This window comes from Chrysemys picta, chromosome 3, assembly GCF_011386835.1.
Source record: "Chrysemys picta bellii isolate R12L10 chromosome 3, ASM1138683v2, whole genome shotgun sequence".
In the NCBI taxonomy this organism is placed as follows: domain Eukaryota; kingdom Metazoa; phylum Chordata; order Testudines; family Emydidae; genus Chrysemys; species Chrysemys picta.
Window position 1 is genome coordinate 96,022,910 of NC_088793.1, and position 23,624 is coordinate 96,046,533.

General features: G+C 44.7%; 1 protein-coding gene across 7 annotated transcripts in view; it reads left to right on the plus strand.

Moving 5' to 3' along the window:
• NKAIN2 (sodium/potassium transporting ATPase interacting 2) overlaps window positions 1–23,624 on the plus strand; it is a 745,781-nt gene that overhangs the window by 695,496 nt on the left and 26,661 nt on the right. The window lies entirely within an intron of this gene.

The window sequence follows — 23,624 nt, forward strand, 5'->3', positions numbered from 1 at the left end:
CACCACACCAGTGGCGTCTGACAATACAGGATACCAAGCTCTGAGCAGCCCTGCCATATGAATGGGCCCAGGGACTCCACAACTTCCAGGATCCTTGCTGCAGAGCCTGAAGCCTGGAACCTTGGGTGATCTCAGAGTTTCTAGGGTCTGTAGCTTCTGGACAGCCCCACCATGCAGATTGCCCCAGCCCACAACCAGGGTTTCCAGATTCCCAGGGCACCTGGCTGCCTGACTCCTCAGCTTTGTGAGCCAGCTGCCCCAAAAGTGAGGTAGCCGAGGGAGCCAGTTGGCCTGGTAGTCTGGAAGCCCTGGGGTCCCTGGCTTGGGCGTTCTGCATGTCAAGGTTGTCCTGGAGTTATGGACCCTGGAAGTCCTGATAGCTTGGGAATGAAACTGACTTGATTCTAAAGAAATTTGAGTGTAAATACCAAAAAGAAGCACAGGAGTTACTTAGGTACAACAGGGTATAACTAATGCTGTGCAAAAACTGCTAATGTAAATTACCATGTGTTTTGGCCATTTCTGGTAGTTTTGGCCTCCCATGATTGCAGGGAATCACTGCAGGAAAATAAATCCTGTCAGGCTCCACCTCCTGTCATCCTTCCTCTCATACTTAGATATCCATGAAAGATGAAAACCATTATATCTATTTATCTGTCATCTCTGTGGCCTGATATATCGATTGTGTATTAATTATAAACTAGAATCTTGTGGTTACCGGTTAGCAGTTTAGTCATTACAGCATACTCTTATGATCTGGTTAACTGCGTATACTAAGGCTTTTGGGCCTTATGCCTTATTTACCTAAGCTATTGTATTACAGGCTTGATTTACTGTGTTAACTTATGCCTATGACTTACCTAGCAAATACCTATACCTATCGGCTATATCTCCAAAATGTCTGGGTATCTATACATATGTCTCTTTTTCCTGTGCACTGGCAGTGCTCTTTATGCCTCCTTGTTACCCAAATACTATTTCAAATTTTTGCAGATAGATCTCAGGTGACTTGTACAAAATCTGAGACTGTAAATACGAGTAAGGCTGACCTGTAACAATGGAGCATTCTGCTCCTCTCAATTTCGGAGACAAATTCAGTCATAATGAATTTCCCTAATCTGTTATACCCTTATCACTCCCCTTGGCATATTTAAAGATATTAACAGCTCTTTCTCCCACTTTTGATGGAAACATAAAGAGAGAGAGAGAAAATCTCATGAGTTGTGTTGTGTCTTGGCTTTACTCAATGTTTAGTGTGATCATGCAGCTGCACAGCTCATCTATCTTCATAGATGGTTATATGACTTGGACCTCATTGCATGGTGCCATATTGCATCCTCTTATGTCTTGCCAATTAAATTATCATCTCTTCCTTTTATTCTGCCAAGACAATAGAACCAGGCAAAATAAGGTTGCACTTTCCAATTTCAGTGTTGAAATTTTTATCCAGGACATCAAAACATGTGAGAACCATCTCTCCTCTCACTGTCATTAAGGCATAACCCTAGTTTTCATTCTTCAAAGATCCAGGTTGTGTGTTTATGTCAATGGCACTAAACTTTATCTGCCAAAGACCTACTTTGTCACTGAATGGAGTCTGTCACTGAATTAAAAAAGAATGAGGTGTGAATCTTTTGGAATACAAAAATGCATGAAACAAAGTTACAACAAAGCATTAATAAATTACTATTTCTATTCATACAATACTAAAATTTATTCATTAATAACTGTATAACATAGGATAATTAGTTTTCATATAGCACTTTCCATCCAAAATCTCAACGCAATTGGCATACTTTAATGAATTAAACTTTACACCAGCACTATGAGATAAGGAATATTGTCTCCATTTTATAGGTGGTGCAAATGAGACCAGGAAAATTGTATGCGCTGTTGTTGTAGCCTTGTTGGTCTGAGGTTATTAGAGAGACAAGCTGGATGAGGTAATACCTTTTATTGGACCAACTTCTGTTGGTAAGAGAACATTCGAGCTTACACACAGCTATTCTTCAGGTCTGGGAAGTGTACTCTGAGTGTCATAGCTAAATACAAGTGGAACAGATTGTTTAGCATAAGTAGTTAACACATATTTCAAGGGACCATTCAAGGTGAAGTGGCCAGTTAACACTTCTCCGATCATAGGGAGGAAATGAGAAAAAAAGGCTGTGGGAGTGGAGGAGACTGTTAGTGGGTTATATATGGTTGTAATAAGCTATAAATCCAGTGTCTCTATTCAGTCCATGATTTTTAGTTTCTAGCAAAGTTATGAAGTTAAACTCCCAGGCTGGTCTTTTGAAGGTGTTATGAAGGTTTCCTTTGAGGATGAGGACTGAGAGGTCAGATAGAGTACTTATTTTGTGAAAAGTGTTCACTCACAGGTGATATGGTGTTTTTGTCCGTAATCATTTTGCTGTGTGAGTTCACCTGAGAGCATAAAGATTGTCTCATTGTACCCACATAGTTGTTATTGGGGCATTTAGTGCAGTGGATAAAGTACACCATATGTTGTGATAGGCATGTGTATCATTGGCTTCATGGTGCAATTGTCCAGAAATTCTTCTTCAAGGTGGCTCATGATGAGGTTAGCATATTGGGGAGCCATCCTAGTTCTGTTCCCATGGTTTGGTCAAAGTGTTTGTTGTTGAATGTAAAATTGTTATAGGTGAGGATGAAATAGATGAGTTGGGCAATGAGTTTGGGGTGGATATTGGACTGTTGACCATTGTCTTGTAAATATTTTGCACAGACAGTGATGCCATAAAAAATTGACTGTGAAATCCTTAACAAACATCACATCCACAAAAAAGGTAGCTATACAGTCACTGAAATCCAACCACCAGATAGTGATCAAACCATCAGGAAAAGGGGTGCCATCATAGTCCTCAAACAAGATGTCTATGTTGATGGGTTCAACCAACAACTCTCCAATACCACATACTATAAAGGACTCAAAGAAGATTCCGCACCACAATTTACAGAGGAGTTTAAGGCTACCATAAAATCCTTTCCCAAACAACTCCAAGAGAAACTCTAGAATCTCAACCCCCACGAACCTATGCCAGGGACCTTCTACATTTTTCCTCAGATACACAGACAAGGGAGCCCAGGCAGCCCCATCATACATCGCCATCGTACTCTTACTGAAGTAATATCGGGACTCCTAGAAACTATCCTCAAATCACTCATCACACAAAGTGCCAGCTTCCTCCAGGACAATAACAACTTCCTCCACAAACTCTGCAACATTAACAATCTCTCTCAGAATACCATCCTTGCCACCATGGATGTCACTTCCCTATACACCAACATCCCTCACAATGACAACATGGCTGCTTGTCTCAAATATTTCCAAGATAATGGACAATATTCAGATATCCACCCCAAACACATCGCCAAACTCATCCATTTTGTCCTCTCCCATAACAGTTTTACATTCAGCAACAAAAACTTTGTCCAAACCATGGGAACAGCCATGGGTACTAAGGTGGCTCCCCAATATGCTAACCTCTTCATGAGCCACCTTGAAGAAGAATTTCTGGACAATTGCACATGGAACCACATGCCTATCAAAACATGTGGTATACTTCATCCAGTGAATTAAATGCCCCAATATCAACTATGTGGATGAAATAATACAATCATTATGCTCTCAGATGAACTCACACAGAAAAATGGTCCCTTGAAATATGTGTTAACTACTTATGCTAAACAATCTGTTCCACCTTATATTCAGCTGTGACACTCGGAGTACATTTCCCAGACCTGAAGAGGAGCTCTGTGTAAGCTCGAAAGCTTGTCTCTCTCACTAACAGAAGTTGGTCCAAGAAAAGACCTTGTCTCATATAGAGAAGTTAACAGTTAAATTGCTTACTGCTTGGAAGTCTGCAGTAGGAGATAGAGTGGTTCTGCATCACCATAGCAAGAGCTCCCAGAGACATTGTGCATTTGTATGTCACAATATCTTAAGGGGCAAAGAAGGAGCACAGCCACTATATCACCATGAGGAGCTGGGTGCAGTGTGTGCTGTTGGCCAGTGCAGAGGGAACAGAGATATGGGCTTTCTTCCCTTCCCAACCATCTCTGTGCAGTCTGGTGCCAGCAATGCAACTGGACTGAAACTGTCCTTCCACACTAGTGCACAAAGGCAGCTAAATTGCCTTCACAGTCTTTCCCTCATGCACATGCAGAGGCTAGTCATCACAGCCTGGCTCTAAACAAGTTGTCTCAGAAAGTCTGTGGCAAAACTGGGAAAAGAACAAAAATCTTCTGATTTTCTATGCTATGCTTTAAACTCAGCCTTGTCTGGAGCTCCCTGACATCAGTCAGCCATCACGAGTGATAAAGACTAACATGTGCCTTGTGTTTTAGACCATGTCTACATGTATAAGCTTACAGGGAGTCCTCCCCCCTGTCTCCCCAGGGTAGGCTGCACCCCAAACCCCACATCCCCAGCCCCACCCCAGAGCCTGCACCTCCCCGCACTCTAGCCCCCTGCCCCACCCTTGACAGGGCCGGCTCCAGGCACCAGCCGACCAAGCACGTGCTTGGGGCGGCACCTTAGAAGGGGCGGCCAGTGGCGGGGGGGCGCTCGCGGTGGTTTTGGTTTTTTGCTTTTTGTTCGGCAGGGCGGCGCTCGAGGGGTTTTTTTTGTTTCGGCTGGGCAGCATGGGGAATGTTTGGGCGGGGCGGGGCGGCGCTGGTGGGGGGGCGGAGGTTTGGGCGGCCCGGCGAGGCGCTTGGGGCGGGGGTTTGGGCAGCCCGGCGCGGCCCGCCGGTCCAGGGGTTTGGCCGGCCCAGCGTGGTGTTTGGGGGTGGGTGGGGGGTTGGGCGGCCCGGCGCAGAGCTGGGGGGGGGTGGGCGGCCCGGCGCGGCACTGGGGGGGGGGGGAGTGTTACGGTGGGGCGGCGCTCTTCTTTTTTGCCTGGGGCAGCAAAAAAGTTAGAGCCGGCCCTGACCCTTGAGTCCCCTCCCACATTCCAAATCCCTTGGCTCCATCCCCGCCACACATCACCTCCATATTGGTGCATATAACAAAATTAATTCCGCACATGGATGTAAAAAATTAGAGGGAACATTGCTCCTGGGGGAGTTTTTTCACACCCCTGAGCGACAAAAGTTTTGCTGACATATGTGCTAGTGTAGACATGGCATTAGTCACTCATGTTTCCCCTCAGGGCAAATGCTACAGCAGCATGCTGAGCAATGTTTTACTCAAAGCTAAGAAGAGAACTGCATTCAGGGCTGTTGAGAGCCACATGCAGCTTGAGAGCTTCTGAATGAGTATCACTGATTTAATGGACAGCAGAGAAGGGACTCGCTCAATTGAAACATTTAGCATTAAATTGGTCTCTGATGTTTGTCGACAGTCTGAGTTCTAATTGTGACTTCCCTGGATGATCCTGGCTGGCACAGTCCCAGATATTGCATTATATTAACAAGGCTCATAAACTGTCAGATATAACTCGTCCACTTAACTCACTAGAATGATGCATAGATTCTAAGGATACAGCCTTTCCGAGAATTGTCTTTCTATCATTTGTCATTCCCCCAAAATGATTCAAGACATAGGGAATTACTGGAAACTTCAGCTAAAGTTTTTTTTTTATAACGCATATTTCTGAGGCGTCTATATCCTCTTTTGAGGATTTATACCTAGTGGTGCTCTTTTGCTCCAGGCTGTGATGGGGACACATAACTTTAAACTCATCCCGTTCATTACTAATGTCTATGCAGCATACAAAGTAAACAGTAAAGTGATTTTCCCTCTACCCTCCCTCCCATCCCACACACACACACACATTTATGACAGAAGGCATGTGTGATGAAAGTTACCCCTGGCTGTGGGTTTTTTTGAATTGTCCTTTTCTTTGGAATTCCTGCAGGGTAATCTCTTTTCACACAAGCCAGACCACCCGATATGATATTCCTTTAAAATTTCTAGTGGCTTTCTTTGCAGGGAAGGTTTCATAAGGTGCTGTAGTGTTGGCTTTTTTAAGCCTGCTTAGCCTATTTTGTTGAACTGAAACAGTAGCATTGCTATGTCTATTTCAATATAAATCACACAGGTAGCAAAAGCCTGATCCCTGCAATAGTCTAACGCTAGAAAAAAAGCAGTGAAACGTGAGCTGTGTTCAGTTGTTGTAAATGTTAGGTACCAGAGAAAGGGCTTTCACTGAGCATGTCCTTGAAGTCCTGTGGGACTTGGAGTAATTTTATATTGTGCTTATAGGGCCAAATCCTCATGGCAGGTCAAGTGTCTGGGATGTGCACTGGGCAGATGCACAGGTAATAGGAAGGAGGAATTCTGTGGAGTTGCTCTGTGCAGGTTGCTTCAGTCTGTTTACTAAAGTAGTCCCCCATGTCCCTGCCAAAGAGCAAAAGACTTGAGTATCTGTATAGGGTAGGGTTGCCAGGTGTCCGGTTTTTGATTGGAACACCTGGTTGAAAAGAGACCCTGGTGGCTCCGGTCAGCACTGCTCACTGGGCTGTTAAAAGTCCGGTTGGCAGGTCTATCCGGCTCCATGTGGCTCCCAGGAAGCAGCGACAGGTCCCTCTGGCTCCTAGGCATAGGGGCAGCCGTGGGGGTTCTGCACGCTGCCCCTGCCCTGAGCCCCGGCTCTGCAGCTCCCAATGGCTGCAATTCCCAGACAATGGGAGCTGCGGATATGGCTCTTGGGGTTGGGGCAGTATGCGGAGCCACCTGGTCGCACCTCCACCTACGAGCTGGAGGGACATTTCACCACTTCTGGGAGCCACCTGAGGTAAGCACTGCCTGGAGCCCACACCTCTCACCCCATCCCACACCCAACCCCAGGCCTGAGCCCCCTCCTGCACTCCCTCCTGCACCCTCATCCCCGGCCCCACCCCAGAGCCCATACTCCCAGACGGAGCCCTCACCCCCTCCCGCACTCCAACCCCCCAGCCGGAGCCCCTTCCCACACCCTGAACCCCTCATTTATGTCCCCACCCTGGAGCCCAATCCCCCTAGCCCTGATCCTGCACCCCTCTCCAGAACCCCAACCCCTCGTCCCCAGCCTGGAGCTCCCCCACACACCCTGAGCCCCTCATTTGTGTCCCCAACCCAGAGCCCATGCCCCCAGCAAAAGCCCTCACCCCCCTGCACCCTAACCCCCTGCACCAGCCCGGTGAAAATGAGCAAGTGAGTGAGGCTGGGGGAGAGTGAGCAACGGAGGAAGAGGGGTGGAGTGAGCAGGGGCGGGGCCTCAGGGAAAGGGCAGGCAGGGATGTTCAGTTTTGTGCAGTTAGAATGTTGGCAACCCTAGTACAGGGACCGGATTCTCTGGCCCCACTCCTCTTCCTGCCCCATCCCCATCTGCCATATGCACTTTGCCAGGTGGGCTCCTTGTCTCCATTCCTGCCTCTCCATTCTGTGCACAGGCTTTGCTACCAGTGGCTCCTCTGTGGTCATGGAGATGAGATTAGCCCCTTTGTGAGCTAACCACCTGCCCTTTGTTAACTTTGTTGTTTATGCACTTATAGATTTCTGATCAATATGGCCCTCGGTTATTACCCTGATTCCTGCTTCCTTCACAAATTATCATTCTTGTCTTTTAATAATCAATTGATATTCATTGAAGAATAAATTAAATCCTTATTTGACGAGCACAGTTTAAAGTGTGATCAATAGTCTTTTATATGGATGGAAAGACATCCTGTATTTGGTTTTCTTTTTGTGATGGAAAACTTGGCCGTTCAGACTGCTGAACAGCAGCTTCAGCTGAGCCGTGCACTTCACATACAGTGCATCAATCTGCCTTGCCACAACAGCCATCACTAGCCAATCACAGCAGCACTTTGATCAGAGCCACACTGAGCTGTTACACCTTGACCACCCACCAGGAAGCTAGTGTAATATTGAGGCTGTCATTCCCAAGACTGTAACTGCCCTCGGAGCCTTCAAATGCACTGCAATTCATCAGAATGAAAATAAATAGCATCACGGGAAAGGAGTCAATCTTTGCAGGAAAGTTTCTCTCACCTCCTCTGAAACATTCTGTCTCTTGGTGTAGGTGTGATAGCATTGTTCTAATTTAATCCAATATGTCACTGTAAAGAACAGTGAATTACCTCTGCTTCTACAACACCCTTTCCTTCCACATTGTTTTCAGATTAGCCTGCAAAATCTTTGTGAGCTGGCAAACCAACACAGCACTTTTCTTTTTATCCTGCATTTCTTTTCCTCCGAATGCTGCATCTTTGGGAGTATAAATACAGCTCTAAGAACCCATTGTTCACATTCAGATCTCCCAGCCTCACTTGCTATGTGGACACCTGTACATGAAGATGTTTTCATTCAGCCAAGGTACTTGCACGCATTTGTTTACCAAAGGTTTTTAGTGTTCTCTTGTATCATCAAAATATTTCCCCCTATACAATCTGCACAATCCTCAGTAATGCAAATTTTTTCCCCTGGCCCCCTAAATGAATGCCTAGCATTTATAATCAACTGTTTCATCTCATCCAGGTCGATTTTAAATGCTAGGCATTCATTTGGTGGGCTGTGAGCGGTCTGTGGGTTTGTTAGATCTGTAGCATAAAGAACCAATTTTTCTTTTCCTAATCCTAGAGCTGTCTAGAAAAGGTGACACACAGTAAGACATACCGATAAGAAAAGCTACAGCTGCCCAAGGCAGTCAGATACCAAAGCCAGATGATTAAACCATTCTGTAGCATTCCCAGAAGACCAGCGGGGAATGTCTAAATGCCTAGTGCTATAAAACCTTCAGAGCAAAACATAAGAATGGCCATTCTGGGGCAAACCAATGTTTCATCTAGCCCAGTATCCTGTCTTCCGACAGTGGCCAGTGCCAGATGCTTCACTCAGAGGGAGTGAACAGATCAGGGCAATTTATCGAGTGGACTGTTATAAAGTGGACTGTTGTCCAATTCCAGCTTCTAGCAGTCAAAGGTTTAGGGACACTTAGAGCCCTAAATAGTCAAGCAGGTGTTTACAAAAAAAGGTCAAGTGGAGTTAGTTTCTCAAAAGGAAAAAAAGAAAAAGTGGACATTGGTTTGCTAACTTAGGTAGTTCTCTGTTCAAGTGACAATAGGCCTTGATCCTAAGATGCTCCCATATCTACCAAATGCAGCTCAGATAGGGAGCTGTGTCTGGCTCTTCAGTACTGTCATCTATCAGATGGGGATTGCCATAGGTCAGCATATTCTGGCCATGCCCCCTACTGCCAAGAAAAATCCCCCTGTGCTCTCTTTGTGCAGCAGAGACGGTGCAAAAGGAGTAGAGTGGAACTCAGGATTGAGCCTGATAGCAGTAAAATACTCTGTTGTTTGGGCTTACATCAGGTACAATGAACAATACTCAGTTTCAGTTCATACAGGTTTGCAGCCTCTAAATTTTACTTGTAGATTCAGGTTTGAAAAAACTTGAAAACAAAGTGAAACTCAGGCCAAACCACAGCATTTCCCAATGCTTCAAATTGAAACCATGTAAAGGTACCAAAATGCACATGCTTGGAGTTAAAACCATGAATTCCCTTCTGCCCCCCCTCCCCCCCCCCCCCCCCCCCCCCGCAAATACCTACACATATGGAAGATTTGTGTAAAGTTTAGCATAGGTTTGCCCAAAAGTTAGCATAGGTAAAGTTAAGGGTTTGTAACAAAACTTCAAAACAAGTATTACCTGGTTTCTGCTGTTGTTAAGAAAGGTTTGCACAGCTCTCAAGTGACAGATATCAGTCCTTTGATTTTCGGTGTCCCTGCAGTGTCTCCTCCGGGCATTGGGTAAGAAGGCTAGCCAGGGAAGAAGCTAAGAGAACAGCTGCCCTAAACAATATAGATGTGGAAGAGCCCAGCAGCATTTCAAATAAAAATGTTCTAGCTTGTTCTTGGTGCTGATCTTGAGATTTTTATGCAAGGAAGAAATTAGAAACACCAGCCAGAAAATAAAGACAGACCTGCCCCAAGCAACTTCCAAATTACCGCTATAAAGGAGATAAGATGCACTGGACAAAACAAAATATAAAAATTAAATGTAACTTAATAGTATCCTCTGTATTTCCCAGTATGTACAGGTTTCTGTAGCTATCATTTAGGTTATATTGTTCCCATAAGGGGAAAAAAGCAACCTCTAAGATTTTTTTTAATTAAAAAGCAAACTGATGCTTACTATGTAGGTTAAGATACAAGCTTTTCTCAAGTTTTTCAGTGCCATGCTTGGAAAATGGAAACTGGATGGCTCCAGTGACTGGGCAACAAAATGGTAGATGAAATTCAATGTTGATAAATGCAAAGTAATGGACATGGGAAAACATAATCCCAACTATATATATAAAATGATGGAGTCTAAATTAGTTGTTGCCACTCAAGAAAGAGATCTTGGAATCATTGTGGATAGTTCTCTGAAAACATCCACTCAATGTGCAGCGGCAGTCAAAAAAACTAACAGAATGTTGGGAATCATTAGGAAAGGGATAGATAAGAAGACAGAAAATATCATATTGCCTCTGCATGCAGATCTGGTCACCCCCCTCAAAAAAGATATATTGGAATTGGAAAAGTACAGAAAAGGGCAACAAAAATAATTAGAGGTATGGAACAGCTTTTGTATGAGGAGAGATTAATAAAATGGGACTTTTCATCTTAAAAAAGAGAAAACAAAGGGCATATGTGAGACAGGTCTATAAAATCATGACGGGTGTGGAGAAAGTAAATAAGGAAGTGTTATTTACTTCTTCTCATAACACAAGAACTAGGGGGTCACCAAATGAAATTAATAGGCAGCAGACTTCAAACAAACAAAAGGAAGTATTTCTTCACACCGTGCACAGTCAACCTGTGGAATTCTTTGCTAGAGGATGTTGTGAAGACCAAGACTTTAACAGGATTAAAAAAAGAACTAGATAAATTCATGGAGAATAGGTCCATCAATGGCTATTAACAAGGATGGGCTGGGATGCAAAACCATGCTCTGAAGTGTCCCTAGCCTTTGTTTGCCAGAATTTGGCAATGGGCAATATGGGATGGATCACTCGATTATTGCCTGCTCTGTTCATTCCCTCTGAAGCACCTGGCATTGACCACTGTCTGAAGACAGAATACTGGGCTAGGTGGACCATTGCTCTGACACAGTATGGTTGTTCTTAAGTTCGCCAGTAGTTTAACACAGCTTCTACAAGATCAGTTATTCTGGCTATCAGTCAGGACCAAGAGACTTGATCACATCAACTAAATATCTGCTTTATATAGCATAGCATTTGTTAATTCCACAGCCAAAGAGTTCAGTGTCAGTGCAAACTGCATCCTCCAGAAGGGTTTTGGCCCAGTAAGTTAATATTTTTAAAATGCACCTGCCTACTGTTTCAATAAGGAGTAGTTAAACTTGTAAGCAGAATGAGAACTCTCAAAAAATCAGGATAACAATTGTACATATAAACATAAATAAAGCTGCATCTCTGTAGAATAGTCTCTGTACTGTGTTACTTCAGTGTCATAATAAACTCTAGCAGTGATCTGCTGTCTACAATACCGTAACACTTCAGGCAAACAAAATATAATTTGGAAAGGTTAGTACATGGGACAGCTTCAAAACCCCCATAACACTAATCTAATTCTACAGCTATTGATAGAAAGGTCTCTGTCTCCTTTGTTCTACTAAGTAATGGGTATGATTTTCTTGAGAAATCAATATACTGCAAGTTTTCTTGATGGTAATTTACCAACCCTCATCTTCAATTGGGTCATAATATTATGTACATATATTAAACTGCAAAAATCTATTTCAAAGAAACACTGACCCTTAATCGTATCGCGTTACGCAGAATCTAGTCACACAGATCCCAGTAAAGTTAGTGGAAGATACATAGCTAAATGGCAGGTGACTGAAAATTTAGGTACAATGGTTTGACTTATATGGTTCTCATAAAAGCAATAAAATCTAGAATTAACACTGGCACTCTAAGCCTGATCCTATAGCATTGGACCCAGCCTTCTGTTCCAAACCCAGTCCCATTTTGTTTTCTCTTCAGAGATCTTCAACTTCTGAGTGATCCTTTTTTAACCCCTATGTGCTACAAAACTTAGGCTTGGCATGAGAAGTTAAAATACAATACTTAGTTGCCTCTGTGGATGCTGCTCTGTTTTTCAGCCCAAAGACACAATGCATTTGTGTTGGATTGACCTTTCTTCTGACAAAGAGCAGTTATAGAAGGAGATAAGAATTATTTACTTTCAGTGAGGACAGGACCTTGTGCTAGTTCCAGAACCCTTAAGTCATTCATCTTCATATTTATAACGTTCTCTTCTTCAGCCCCGTGTGCAAAACTTACCCTCTTCTAATTTTGTTTTCCTTGGTGTCGTTCTTTGGTTCAGCTAACTGGCTTAATAAAGATTCCTCTTTACAATTATCAATATCGGTGCTATAGTAAAAAAAAAATTGAACAGGCATGATGAGTTTTCCAAAAAAGCCTTTTCCCAAGCCTGCTGCCATTTGCAGTGAATGAAAACATTTTGTCTCAATCAAAGGGGGGGAGGAAAAATAACTAGACAGGATTTTGATCAATGTTGATTTAGATTTAGTGTGATCACAGCACTTGGCAACCTTGGCAACTCCAGAAGTGCACTCTGATCAAGCTCAGGGTTAACTTATAGCCTCACAAACACCTTAAGAGTATACTTCTGGGTTACAGTGGTAAATAATTTGTCAGTTTTTCTTAAAGAGATTTTTTTAACTTTGTGTAGACATGAGAGGGGTGTACCCATCAAACAGAATATAAACAATCTGAAGTAATCTTTGAAAACTTGTAGTTCCTCTTGGGGTTGTGTTGCTGGGTTGGGTTTTTCTTTGTTGGTTTAAGGTTTGGGGGAGAAAAAGTGGGTACAGTAACTCCTCACTTAAAGTCATCCTAGTTAACGTTGTTTCGTTGTTACGTTGTTTCATTGCTGATCAATTAGGGAGCATGCTGGTTTAAAGTTGTGAAATGCTCCCTTCTAAGCTGCCTGCTTTGTCTACTGCTTGCAGAAAGAGCAGCCCGTTGCAGCTAGCTGGTGGGGGCTTGGAACCAGGGTGGACTGGCAGCCCCCTATCAGCTCCTCCTATCAGCTCCCCGCTCCCCTAAGTTCCCTGTGCAGCAGCTGCCCAGCAGGTTAGCAATTGCAGCTGTCCCTCCCCCCACTGCCATGTGTTGCTCCTGCCCTCTGCCTTGGAGCTGCTTCCCGAGACTCCTGCTTGCTGTGCAGGGGGGAGGGAAGGAAGAGGGGGCTAATATCAGGGTGTCCCCCTCCCCTGCTCCTGCATCCCGCTTACCCCATCTTCCATAGAGTGGGGGGGGGGGCACCAGGGTTCAGGAGCAGGACCGGCTCTTGGATTTTTGCCGCCCCAAGCAAAAAAATTTTTGGCTGCCCCCCCTTTTTTTCGTGCCCCCCTGCCTTCAGCGCCCCAACTCCACCCCTTCCGAACCCCTTCCCCAAATTCCCAGCCCCGCCTCCTCCCCCAGGCGGGCCACATTTCCCCCTCCATTGCTTCCTGCGGGTGCCCCCGCGACCTCCCACCCTAGCTCACCTCCACTCCACCTGCTCCCCCGGGCGCGCCACTGCTCCGCTTCTCTCTCCTCCCTCTCAGGCGAGGGAGGGGGGAGAAGCAGAGCAGCAGTGCGTTCAGGGGAGCAGGCAGAGCAGAGGTGAGCTAGGGTGGGGGGTGCAGGAAATAACGGTGGGTAGAGGAACCGCTCCCCGCTCCAGCTCACCTCCGCTCCACCACTGCCGCCTTCCCCGAGCGCCCGCCACTCGGCTTCTCCTTGCCCCCTCCCACCCTTGCTGCGCGAAACAGCTGTTTTGCGCCCGGCAAGCCTGGGAGGGAGGGGGGAGAAGCGGAGCAACGGCGGCCCACTCAGGGGAGCAGGCGGAGGCGGAGTGGAGGCGAGCTGGGGCGGCAGGGGCACTTTTTCCCTATGCCCTGGAGTTGGCGCCTATGATGGCTGGTGCCAGAATGCTGCCCCTAGAAATGTGCCGCCCCAAGCACCAGCTTGTTTTGCTGGTGCTGGCTCTGTTCAGGAGAGAGAGAGCTTGCAGCAGCTGCACTCTCAGGAAGCTGATCTAATTAACAAGGCAGTGTTCTTAAAGGGGAAATGCGCATATCTCCCTCCATTCCTGCTGCCTTGTAGAGTGAAAGAGTTAACCCTGGAGAGCTCAGCCAATTGCTAGTTCATCGTTTAGCAGTAAGGGAAGTATCCCACCCTCTGACTCCTCCACCTCAACCAAGCTTCACAATCATCATCACTGTGTACCAGTATCAAATTGTTTGTTTAAAACTTATACTGTGTGTGTATATATAGATAGATAATATAGTCTTTTGTCTGGTGAAAAAAATTTCCCTGGAACCTAACCCCCTCATTTATATTAATTCTTATGGGGAAATTGGATTCGCTTAACATCGTTTCGCTTAAAGTCGCATTTTTCAGGAACATAACTACAACGTTCAGTGAGGAGTTATTGTATTTTACTACACTGGTTCAGACTATCATGTAATTTCCATCTTTATCATATGAAAACAGCCTTCAATCACAAACTAACACTGGGTTTGGGAGGATCGGGATAGGAGAAGAGTAGCTTTCAGAAACAGTAGTCTTTAATTATAGTCTGTTGTAGGCATATCTGTGAGAGCAGTAAAGAGCTTCAGAAAATCGTGTCTGTGATGGCATTCAGTGTCAAAGACAAGCATTTAGTCATCTATGTATCTAAATTAGATGAATTATTGTCCCTCTCCTCTAGAGTCCCTAACCACAATGAATTAGAGAAGGGCATAAAGCCAAACCCTGGCTCAAACACTGGGTAAGTTCCAGTCAGTATGGGAAAGATCCAAACATATAACCGGGGGAATTGGGGATCCAGAGCTGATCTTTGGTGCTTTGGGCCCATTTCTTCTAATCCCTAGCCTCTGTTTGTCAGAGGGTGGAGATGGATGGCAGGGGAGAGATCACTTGATCATTACCTGTCAGGTTCACTCCCTCTGGGGCACCTGGCATTGGCCACTGTCGGCAGACAGGATACTGGGCTGGATGCACCTTTGGTCTGACCCAGTATGGCCATTCTTATGTTCTTATGTTTACGGTGTCTATAACGGAAGTAGCAGTGACCAGAATGCACTCAAAGTAACAAGAATTTCCATGGCAGCTTTCCTAGCTGTGAAGTGTTTCTCTAACCCAAGGGCTCATTCACTATCTTCTCATAACAAAATTTTCCCATCTGAATGAAAAGTTCTATTTTATATAGGTTTTGATACCACACTTATCAGAGTAGCATCTGAACACCTTCCAGTAGTGCATTAGGTGACATGACTAACATCTGTCATATGTTTGTTCTCTGATACTCTCCCCAGGGAGGGGAGTGTGTGCAGTGGAGTGTTTTGGAATTTATTTTATTATATATACACACATTGTTATATCTTTATGGTAGAGAAGGCAAGGTCAAAGAAATGTGCCTTGCACTTGGAACACAAGGTGGTGAGGTTTGTGATGGTCTTTAGTTCCTGAGGGAGTTCATTCCATAGGCTTGGGCTGGCCTCTGAGAAATACAGATGAGCTTTATCCTTATTGTAGAAAGTGCTGTGCCAATATGCCTGAGGAGCAAAGTTTTCAACCATGCCTTCAACCTGGAGCTTTAGACGATCTTTTATGCTACATCTACACTTGTGCACTTCCCTGCATACTTTTCCATGTATTGTTAGCACATGTACCTTGTACCCACACCAAGTGTCCACATATGCTGAGTTGGACACAGGTACATGCTGTGAACAGGCATATGCCCACCTCCACACTACTCCTTTTTGGTACATAATGACAGTGCTACCACAGAGTCCTGTGCGTCACAGAAGACAACTGGGAATTGCCTTGCTGTGTGTTGCTGGTACTGTACACCATCTTCACACATTTGGTAATAGCAGCTTTCGGTCATCTCTCCCTTCTTCCAAATTGTGTTGGAGACACGCAGCAAGTGTGTATGATGATATGGTTCTGCTCCTGCTACCTCTCACTGGACAAATGTTCATGCAGCGCAGTATCGGACACTGGACAGAATCAGTCCAGAAAAAATTGAGACACTAAAGACAACTGACCCAGAGGAGGAATGAACATCCACTGTAGTGCTAAGGAACAGATGTGTTAAGTGCAGGGATTGCAAAAGGATGCCCATGGATGGACCACTGCTTCTGGTCCTGGAGAACCAGCACAGTGTGGTGGGACCACATCATCTTGGAAACCTGGGATGATGACCAGTGGCTGCAGAACTTCAGAAGGAAGAAGACCTTCATGGAGTTGTGTGAGAAGTTTTCAGCAGCCCACCAGTGCCAGACCATTCAATTTTGGAAACCCATGTCAGTGCAGAAGCAGGTGACTATCATCCTTTAAAAGCTGGCAACACCTGACAGCTACCAGTCAGTTGTAAACCAGTTCAGAATTGGGAAGTCAACTGTCAAAGTGGTGTTGTACAGGTTTTCCAGGCTATCAACACTGTGATGTACCCAAGGGTGGTTGCCATAATCCAAGTCCCTGAAATTATTGTGGAATTTCAGAGGATGGGGTTTCTAAACTGTGTGGCAGCCATTGATGGAACACACATCCCTATACTTTGCCCACCAAAAGGGGCCAGTAAATATGTGAACCACAAAGGTTAGTATTCATGGGTTCTCCAAGGTTAAGTGGACTACAAGGGTCAGTTCATGAACATGAATGTTGGACAAATGGGAAAGATTCTAGATGCCAGGGTGTTCGGGAGTTCAGGGTTGTACTGAAGTGGGGAAGAAGGGACTTTCTTCCCCACAAGTGATGTGATTATGTTCAGTTTTTCTGTGCCAACATTTATTTTGGAGGATCCCGCATACCCATTCCTACCATGTCTCATGAAACCATACCCTGACAGTGCCTACTCAAATAAAAGGGAGTTCAAGTAAAGATTATCTGCAGAATGGTGACAGAGTGAGCCTTTGGGCAGCTGAAAGCCTGTTGGTGATGCTTCTGGATCCATCTGGATACCAGTGTGGCCAATGCAGTTCTGATTATTGTAGTGTGTTGTGCCTTGCACAACATCTGAGAGGCTAAAGGGGAATACAGCGAGTGGGCCCAGGACACATCTGTTTCTAAAAGCCTGTACATGCAGCCAGATCACACTCATGTAAGAGCTCCTGGTTCCCAGCAGGCCAGGGAAATTCATGATGCTGTGTGCTTTTACATCATGGAACAGCGAGGAGCCAGAAAGTAACTTGAGGTTGTGCCAAGGGACACTACTGTGATGCTATGGTGCTGCTGGAAAAGCTCGATGCAGCTTTGCCAAATATTTCTCTTGTGAGATACCTGCATGGGTTTCAATCCCCTGCAGACAATGTTAATGTACTAACTGAAAGCAGACAATTGAGCAGTGGGGCCCTCAAGGTTAACCCTTTTGGTTTTTTGCTGAGGCGAGTTTCAGCACACTTTAAGGGCATTATCAAGCAATGTTTTTGTTATGTGTTAACTGCTGTATTTCGGGCTGCTTTATGGGGAGCATTGTTAACATAATATTAAAAAAAGTTCTGTAAGGTGTAGGGAGGGACTTCACACATTCCTTCCTCACAGTGTTTTCTGACACTGTTGCTCAGACCACTTATCAGTTCTATGTACAATTACTCCCATGGCATGTGTACTCCAATGGCATGCCTACTCCCATCATTTCCAGTGGTGACTGTTTGATGGGGATGGGGGCAGTGGGGTTGTGAAAGCATCACTCAGTGTCAGATATCTTCAGTGTTAATTTAGTTTTGTTTCCCTTGCCCGTATTGTCACTTAAATCATTAACGAAGCCTTAAAGACGTTTCAATCAACGTGTGTTCTATTTTTCATTCTGGTGCTTTGGATAGCAACAGCTATTTCACAGCTTACTTCATTGTCATGAATACTTAAAAAAATAAAGTTAGCAAATTTATGGCCGGTGTGTGTGTGGGGGGGAGGGATGAAATTGTTTGCACTTCCATAGCACCAGACTTTTCAGAAACCCCATCTCAGACCTTTGGGAAGTATCACATTGATGGTACTCTGAAAACAAGGTGCACACACAAGTGGAGCTGAAACTGCTTGTGACAGGGACAAATGAAACAAAAAATAAAGGTCAAATTCCTTGAGAAGTGATCAAACATTAATGTCTGTGGACATGTCTCCTCACCCTTCCCATCCCCCTCACCCTGACAGTGCGGGGGACGGCTGTGGAATACTGTGCAGGAGAACAAACAGGAATGCCTCCTGCATGAGGCTTGGGGGCCGAACACAGGCTGGGCTATAGGGACTAGATTGGGCTCTCCTCCTGAATGCCCTGGGGGGGGTTCCCCAGCAAGGGGGTTCAGGTACCTACTGAGGATCTTGTGCAGCCGGGAGTCCGAGGATGGGGGGGATTTACCACCTCAGCAGCAGCCTGGTGGCAGCTGGAGGAGTAGAGAAGGAGGTGGTGCTTGTTCCTGGACAGGAGTAGGTACAGTGGCGGGTGGGTCCTGAAAGCATTCCTCCACCAGCTGGACTAGGGCTGCATGAGTGCATGATCCCATTCTTGATGCACACACTCCCATTACCTGTGCTGTCTCTCCATTTGCAGAAGTGCCTTATCCTACCTAAGAGCCCATGCCTCCCTTTGCCTAAGAAAGTCGAACTGTTCCTGGCTCCTTCTATCTATGCCAAGAAGCAGATTTTCCAGGGTTCTTCATCTTCCTCTGCTATCTTTGCAGTGCAACTCCTGCCTTACCATTGCAATGATTTCCCTGCCAGCATCGGAATGTCCTGCCACGTCAAAGACAAGGGTAGCATTTACCTAAATGTACCTAAATCCCCCCACATAAGGCAACTGTTCTGTGAAAGGCCCCAATCTTAATACTGTGAAAGGCCCCAATCTTAATAATTTTTAGCATCCCATGAATGCAACTGTTATAGCCTCCTTCCTTCAAACTACTTTTGCAGCCCATGAAGAAGGACTGAGGATAAAAATGGTAAGATACCTGCATTACTTTTATTAAACTGTTGTAATGTTTACAGAGCATCAAGGGGACCAGTTTGAGTCTGATTTGCTTCCTTCAGAGGTAACGTTACCAGTCACCTTTTTCTTCTTTGAAGGCTGGCCATCACTTGGAGAGCATAGCTGTTTTGAAGGTATTGGAATGGAAAAGAGACATGGCTTTCCAGTACTGTGAAGAACACCCAGCCACCTATGCTGAGAGATGTTTCTGCTAATAGTGACCCTCTACATATTGCTGAGTGGAGGGTTTTGGTGAGCTACCAAGGTGTATCAAGCACATTCGCCCTTCCGTTAAACCTAAAAAAACCAGCTTGAATTTCTGCTACATCCAAAATTTGCTGAATTTTTCCTACAGAACTGGGTGGCAATTCAGGAGAAAATTGACTGTATTCTATGCTAGCATGGAATAGGAACAGAGAACCACAGAAGACATCCGCCAACTCCCTAATTCCTCCTGCATCACCAGAACGTTCAGCCCCTGTGTCCAGCAAACAGCATTGAAAGGGCTAGGGACATAGAGTGTGACTCCAGAAGTGTATGATCTTCCCTGAACTTTTTGATTAACACCACAAGCCAGGCGCCTCTCCACTGCTAAGAAATATGGCATTGTGTTGTTGCAGCCACCAGAGTGGATGCTTCACCCACCCCTGTTTCTCCTAGCTTCTGCCTAGTGGCTTAGCACAAGAAGAAGAGAGACACCAGAGACAGGGACAGTACAAAACATTTGAAATGGGCATCAGGCAAATGGACCATTCTGACTTTCTTTGGACAGCCAAATAGTTCCCTTCCTGGACCTAGGGGCATCCATACACAAGCTACCAACCACCCCCACCCACTTCTGCATGGCTCCCTTTCATGAGGGGAAGGAAAGATGGAGGTGGGGGTGGAGAGGGGTGGTGTTGGGTCTCTGCACAACCATAACTGTCACGAAACTATTATTTTCCCACACAGGCCCTTTAAAACCTGCCCTTTCCCTCTCACCTTCCCTCCCTTCCTTTCCGCCTCTGTCATGCAGCCTCGGGACTATTGGTGTCAGTGCTGCCTGAGAAATGTGCAGATACAGGGAGCTTGTTAATAACTTCTTGTAGCTTCTGCTAAATGTTTCACAGTGTTTCATGGGATTTCAATGAAATCATTGAATTACGGTTGTGTGTTGCTCTAGAACCGTATCGGGGTGGGGTGAGGGCCAGGGTGAAGCATTTACCACCAGAGCAAGAAGGGATATTGCTGGTGATGGTTGCAGGATCCATTGTAAAACTTACCAGTGTCGGATTCTGGTTCCTACAGCAGCACTGGGTCCTCAGGCTCCTCGGGTGGGCTTCCTCAGCCAGAGCCGCTGGGTGGAGGTGCAAAATCACATGCTCCTCTTTCTCTGTGTCTCCTGGGACTTCCTCCGACATCCCTGCTGCATCTTCACGCAGGCCCTCTATGGCATCCCATCATATGATGAGACTGGGTGAGGTTGAGGAGGGAGATGTGAGGCACTTCAGGGTCCATGCTTGCAGCCCTGGAGAGCACCTAGTCTTGCTCATCATAGCACAGGCATGTGTTAGGTCCCTTCCCGGAGTAACTAGTGGAGTCCTTCACCCTCCAGTACAGGAGCCTGAGGTGCTTCGAATGCTCCCAGCACTGCGATGGAATCTGATGAATGCCTGCCTCCTCAAGCCTCTGCAAAATCTCCCAGTACACAGGAATGTTTCTGCCTATGTGGAAAAAGTCATGGAGGATGGTTTACTCTGATCACACATTGATTAGGATGAGGATGTGCTCCAGAGACTAGGCAACTGCTCTCAGACCTTGATCCAGGATTGCCAGTACAGATCAATGGAGTTCAGCAGAAAACTGTTTGGAAGTGCTCAGTGCAGATTGCTACTACTGCTGGCAAGGGGGCAGGAGGCAGGGACCTTTATACTTTTGGGCAAAGGTCAGGCAGCAAAGGGATCAGTGCATTGTGGGAATGGCCCTCAAGGATTATTGATCCCCGTAACCTGGTATATATGCCCCTTGCCCTCGTTCACATTGTACAGTCGAATGGGTACAGGGCTATGCAACATTGGCGGTGTGTAAATACCCACGCCCCTAATGCATGCTAGCTTTTGTGCACTGGACTGTACTTCAGGAACATGCTTCAAGGTTTCAGATGTGAACAAGAGGGAGGTTATGGCACAACAATGCACTTGTAACTGTAGTCAGAAGTGTAGATTTGCCCTTGGAGATATTGGGCCCAGACCATTTAGCACCTTGAAGATATGAACCAAGACCTTGAATTTGACTCCTTATTCTATGGGAAGCCAGTGTAGAGAGCACAGGACAGGTTTGACACTGATGTTCATGGTAGCCTGTGCTGCTGAGGATACATGCTGTAGCATTCTGTAATAGTTGGAGTTTCCTAAGGGGTGGTGGCTTCATGCCCAGGTATATTGCATTGGTAACTCTTCACTTGTTTAGAGACACCATGCAATAACCGTGTGAAAACAACTAAGGTCTACTTTGCTAAATGATATTTATTCAGTGCAGTCCATCTGTGCTCTGTGAACCTTCAGTGCCTCAGCTTTCCATGGATACCCTTTATTGTTGATAGAAAGCATCTCCCTTTGAAAACAGCAGTTGAATGTCCATCACTGTATCTGAGCCAATACATTATTGTGAAAAATAGCTGTGAAGTTAAAATTAAAACAAAGGTTGATATACGTGCATCAAGAAAAGAGCTAGAGAAACATGAGAGAAAGAGAGGTTTGTTTTATGAATCCCGATTATCTCGCGGGAGACAAACTTCCATTTGTGTTCAGAGCAGAACTATTTCTAGCTTAAAGGCACTGTTTTAATCAGCAAGCTCATCTGATGAAATGCTGTAGGATTTACTTATATATTAAAGGAGTTCCCCAGATATTTAAGAGATGCAACTGGATGCAATTAAAAGATCAGTAGTAAGCATAATTTGTGATACAGTTTGTTTGCTTCACTTTGTAAGAGAAGTTTCGTTAATAACATGAACTTGTGGCATTTTAGCAAGAAGTGAAATACCAAACTATTGTCAAAATGTCTTTACCACTGTGACTGCCTACCAGAGACGCAACTAACTAGGATCTGATGATCTGTAAAAAGAGAACAGAGAAACTATTAAGCTGAGGCTCACATTCAAGAGTGGAATCATTTATGAATGTTTCTGGGCCTAATTCTTTGCTGAATTATACTCCATGTGACATCATTGAAGTCAATGGGGTTACACAGGATTATGTCAGTGGAGTAATTTAGTCCTCTATCTTTATGCCAAGTTACCAAAGGAAATAGTGAACCAATAAAATAGAGATGAAATGCTGCTGTTAACAGAAGATGCCACTGTTCTTGGTACAATAGGTTCTTTATGTCCAACAGCGAATTTTCATGCCTCCCTGGTGTCAAATCCTCCCAGCAGAGCTATAGGTCAGATATGAAATAAATGACTGAAATGATCATTTAGCTCTGTTGTAACATAGAAATATAGCCTCTATTGATGTTTTTTGTGCTCCCAGTAGAGATTTAACTATCCCCCACACACCATCTGCATTGATTGCAAGTGATCTCCAAATGGAGACTTGATCTGGCCAAAAAAAGGTTTTTTGTTATCATTTGTTTGTTTTTTAAGTCTTCTGCATGACAAATCTAGACTCTAGTATCTCAAAACTGACGATGATGTTAGGCAAAAGCGTTAGACCAAACGATCACTTTTCAGCACAAAAAAAATTAAAGAGCCTAGACTCAGTTGACTCCATATCATCTTTATGTAGACCTTAATGATGAGCTAGAAGAGGTTAACATTATGTAAAGGAAAACTTCTCAGATATCATATGTGAGGGACAGCCTTGAAGAGCACATAAGATGCTGCAAAGAGCTTTCACGTGGAATCTAACTTCTCAGAGACAAACTACTGGACTTGAACCAGTAGAAGGACTAATAGAGGAATTACATTATATTTGGCCTATGCTATGTGTGATGTTTAACATTTTTGGAAAATATTATCTGGGGTAATCCACTGGTGACCCTGGTCTTCCAGCACAAATATATATGTTCTTTGAATGATATTGTTTCCATTTAAGATTATATTCTGTACACATTCTTACAAGGGGGATCTAAGGAACAAAATCTGTGTTTGCCAACTGCTGTAAGAGACACTGACATAAACATATCCATAAATCTATCCTCCGATGTAGGACTAACTATTTCTTGGCTCTGAGAGGGCGGTCCAAACACAGAAACCCCTTCCACAGTCACAACTACAGGACTCATTTCCAAGTGGCAGATGAAGGAATACTCAATGAGACAACTCATTGGACTAGATCCTAGGCCTTCAGTTTTTTCACTGAAAAGTTTTTTTGGTTTGTTTCTTTGTTTCATTATTATTCTCTCCCCTCCTCCTCCCCCCCCCCCATGGGGTTTCATTCAAAAATAGTATTTCTGACAAAAAAAATTCCAAAACAGTTGCCAAAAATCAAAAACATTCAGTTTTTGTTTTTCAGTTGTTTAACAAAAATGCACATGTGTATGGGAAAGTTTTGACTAAAGCAATTTTCCTTTCATTTTTCTTGGAATGTTTTGCAGGGGGAAAAATAATTTCCTGACTAGTTCTAATAGAGTCACAGAAAATA